This window comes from Jaculus jaculus, chromosome 11, assembly GCF_020740685.1.
Source record: "Jaculus jaculus isolate mJacJac1 chromosome 11, mJacJac1.mat.Y.cur, whole genome shotgun sequence".
Classification (NCBI taxonomy): domain Eukaryota; kingdom Metazoa; phylum Chordata; class Mammalia; order Rodentia; family Dipodidae; genus Jaculus; species Jaculus jaculus.
In genome coordinates, this window is record NC_059112.1 from 66308269 (window position 1) to 66312731 (window position 4463).

General features: G+C 46.7%; 1 pseudogene; it reads right to left on the minus strand.

The window, feature by feature from the left end:
- Positions 1–306: 306 nt before the first annotated feature.
- On the minus strand, positions 307–1850 carry LOC101602466 (annotated as a pseudogene).
- Positions 1851–4463: the final 2613 nt, after the last annotated feature.

Here is a 4463-nt window from a genome sequence, read left to right on the forward strand (position 1 = left end):
GTCAGATGAAATAAACTTCTTTCCAGAAGTCTCTACTCCAGTGCCGACAGCACATGAGTCAAAACAAATAAGTAACTAAGATTCCCCTGATCACAAACTTCCAAGGAAGTGAAGGGGAAGCAACTGGATGAAATGGTGTCAAAGGGAACAGGTGCTCACAACGAGTTTCAATAACCAACCTAGCCTGGATGGCACCCTGCTGTGTGCAGCAAGTTCCAAGCCAGGGCAAACGTGTAGGAGATTCCTCACACTGAAGTTACACAACACCGGACAGGGAAGCAGCTAGCTCAGGTGAATGACAGTCCATCACAGTAGCCCCTCCATCTCTTTCATGAACGCTTCATAGACATCGTCCTTAGTTGGTTCTGAGACAGGAACAGAGGGACCAGATTTGGGGGCTGCCTTGGTGGGGGGTCCTCGAGGAGGAGGGCCGGGAGGCAGGCCTGGGGGAGGGCCGGGGGGAGGGCCAGGAGGTCGGCCTGGTGGGGGTTCTGGAGGTAAAAGTCTTGGCAAGGGCCCTCAGATTCTTGGCATTCCAGGTGGTCTCAGGAAAGGAGAAGCCCCTGGAGACGGCCCAGGAGGAAGGCCCGCATGTGGTCCAAGAGGCTGCAGAGTGGTGGTCCGAGAGGAGGTGGTCCTGGCATGGAAGGTACTTGTATCGGAGGAGGAGGAGCCAACTGCGGAGGAGCCTGCTGCTGGGCCCAGCAGAGGCCGCACCCTCCGAGTGGGGTCCTCCTTGTGCTGCTTCTCTGACTGCTTTTCTGCCTCAGAGTCATCAGAGTCATCGTCGTCATCATCCTCTGAGAATTCCTCTACTTCCCGGCCCTCCTCCGGGATTTCCTGACCTGCCATTCGAAGCATCACGGCTTGCAGAAGAGTCAGCTCCTTCATGTTCTTCTTCTTCCTGCACTTTGCAGGCACTTCTGCAAAGCGCACGCTCAGCCCCTTCTCCTCAGGGTTGTCTCGCTGACTGTCACGGCGGTGCACAAAGTCATCCCCGTCACTTTCTCCATCGGACCTGTCCGTGTCGCTGTCATCAGTGCTGTCGTCGTGTTTATCTTGATCCATGTCCTGAGGGTAGCCATCATCTTCACTGGTGCTGGAGACATCGTCATCATGGCCCCGCTGAGCAAGTTCAGGACTACACAACACTTCTTCATCTCGCCTGCGAGGGGGAAGGTCTAGAGCAAAGCCCACTTTGCGGCCATACATCGCAGGACCTGGGGCGGCGGAGGCCCAGGTGGAGGGCCAGGGGGCTTTCTGCCAGGGTGCAAATGTGGAACACTATGTCCTACAAGAGGAAGGATAGAAACTGCTCGAGATGGAGATCCATATGAGGGGGCCTTCTTTAAGATGGACTGTGGCTGGGCACCAGGAAGTGGAATGTCCTGGATCAAGATGTTGTTAGGAGCATGCGGCACATCTGGCAAAGGAGTACTCTCCACTTCCACATGCTGAGCATTCTTGACAGCATCGAAGTACTGGCTGAGCTGAGCCCTCCTCTGCTCGTACTCCACTTCTAGCTTCCGCAGTTCTTTGTAAACATCTGGATTTTCTTTTTCATAAAGCCGCAGGATGCGCTCGAAGGTTTCACGCAACTTTTTAAGCTTGTCTTTCAGTACTTTCTCATTTAGTTGTGGCTGCTGCACCGGGTTAAACTCCATCTCGTCCAGCTTCTCCATGTCCCGGATAATCTGCTTGGGGTCCTTCATCTTCAAAACCGCGGCTCGTACCACCATGCGTTGTTTTTTGTTCTTCTTCAATTCTCTCTTCCGAGCTTCCTTCTGAGCTTGGTCTGAGGGTTCATGAATTTTCCACTCTTGGTGGATGATGTTGATCTTCGTCCCATGGTGACAATCTGTGTGATTTACTTATTCTTTAAAAAAAAATTCACAGACCGCTGGGCTCCGGGGACCGCGAGCGCGAGGCCACCGCCTCTTTCCTCCGCGGTGGGAGTAGGGACGCCTTCACCTCTGCCTCTAGGTCAACTATCCAACATACTGCCCAAACCTCTTCTTCCACAATGTTAAAAGCAAAAGTCGGGCTGGAAAGATGGCTTAGCGGTTAAGCGCTTGCCTGCGAAGCCTAAGGACCCCGGTTCAAGGCTCGATTCCCCAGGACCCACATTAGCCAGATGCACAAGGGGACCACTCACCTGGAGTTCATTTGCAGTGGCTGGAGGCCCTGGCGCGCCCATTCTCTCTTTCTATCTGCCTCTTCCCCCCCCCCTTTCTCTGTCATTCTCAAATAAATAAATAAAATTAAACAAAAATTAAAGAAAAAAAAAAGCAAAAGTCAGTTCTCATCTTAGCTACTGTGTCAGCCCCACTTGATCACTCCCTCTTTTTGAAAGGTTTTGCTCCTAGTTTACCTCCAATCTTGTGGCCCATTATTTCCAGCCTCCTGTTTTCTCTCCTCTTCCTTTCCCAGCATTTGCCTAGTCAGCCTGTCTCAGGGTCTTCCTAATCAAAACCTCTGTGTGGCTTGAGCCACCACCTACAAACTTTATGATCCCCAATGTGTAGGACCAGATCTGACTTCTCTCCCAAGATAGAGTTTCCTAGTTAGCATCTCCATCTGATTCCCAACATTGTTCAGCCCAATCCTTTTAGTCAGGCTTCCTCGTTTCAGTAAAGAGTTCATAACAGATATTAAAATCATCATGTTATCTTCACTTTTTCCTCTCCCAACCCTCTGACCAAGTTTATCATTAAGTTCTCTCCCTTTCTCTTACAAGAGTCACTCCTCAAGCACCACTCTTACCACCCAAACTCGAATCACCATCATTTTGTTCCAGACTACCCAATAGCTCTACCCACCATCCTTGCCTTGATTCTTACCCACCTGTCACAATGTGATAACTTTTAAATTTTAATCATGTTTTGCTACATCACTACTTAAAATAATCCAGAAGCTTCCAATTATATTTAGATAAACTTGAAAGTGCTAGTGATCTACAAATGTCCTACAGTATCATAAGGCATCATCTCCCCTGTTATTTTCCATCACATCACCTTGTCCATTTTCTTACTCTTGTCACTGTCTAGGCCATATGCTTACTTATTTGTCTTTTCCCTGACATTCCACTAAAACACTAAGTTCCTATTGTTTACAGCTCTGTCCTTGAGTCTACAGAACTGTGGTATAAATTTTATGAGGGGATGAAAATAAATAATATTCTGTTAAACAATGAAACATTCCTATAGAAGGCCAGAGTTTTTGCTGTTGTTGTTTTTGAGGTAGTCTTGCTCTAGCCCAGGCTAACCTGGAACTCACTCTGTAGTTCACTGGCCTCAAACTTACAGTGATCCTCCCACCTCTGCCTCCCAAGCGCTGGAATTAAAGACATGCAAAGCTACACTCAGACAGAAGTTCTTTAGAAGGATGTTTCTTTGTCCCATGGGAAAAATGCTCAAAGACAGGAACAAATGAAAAACTTCCTACTTCCTTGACTGAGCTCATATTGAACTGAAAGAGCGCTTACCCCGGGCTGTGTGTGGTGGTGGTGTACACGTTTGGCTGGAGGACTTAATCCTTGGCCCCTTGACCTGTCCCAGCTCAGAGGTTTCACAATCAGCCAAGAACTATATTCAAGGTGCTTTCATGAAAGCATCTGTCGCAGTACAATGCTATGATCTTTCATATTTTTTAGTTCATCACAAGTCACCAAATTGCTGGTCCTTTCTTTCCCCAAAACATACATGGTGTGCCTCCAAAGCAACAAAACCAAATAAAATAACTAGAGAGTCAAAGCTGAGACATCTAACTGGTGTTAGTTCCACTATCGGTTATACGTAATTCTTGGTGGTTTTTAGTCAGTTAATATGAGAATCTGCATGATTAGCAATGATTGTGAGCACAAGGAGAGACAGCCAGCTGCTTGTACCGTTTCTCCTTCCCTGAGTATCCTCTCACCATTAATTATGGAATAAAGGTGTCAGGAAGGAAAACTAGGTTATAAAAAAAGGAAATTCAAGCCGGGCGTGGTGGCGCATGCCTTTAATCCCAGAACTCAGGAGGCAGAGGTAGGAGGATTGCCATGAGTTTGAGGCCACCCTGAGACTACAGAGTTAATTCCAGGTCAGCCTGGACCAGAGTGAGACCCTACCTCGAAAAACCAAAAAAAAAGGAAATTCTTTCTTGCAGTTCCTCTAAATAGTCCAACATTATTCCAAGTGTTAAATTCCCACATGGAAAGAGGCTTGCAATCTTATAAAGGTAATCAAATTACCTAACCCATCCCCCTACTTATGATCACGTGCATTAATGATTTCATGTAAATTTCTACATGCTCACTTGCACTCAGTAGATATTTAATAAGTGAACATATATAGATAGATAAAATATATACATAGATAAAAATAAACCTTTCATGAAATCTATCAGAAGCTCCTTTTTCAGAGTGTAGTGACAAAACTGCATCTTAGATTATTGTTACAAAGTGAAGTATTTTTTTTTAATAT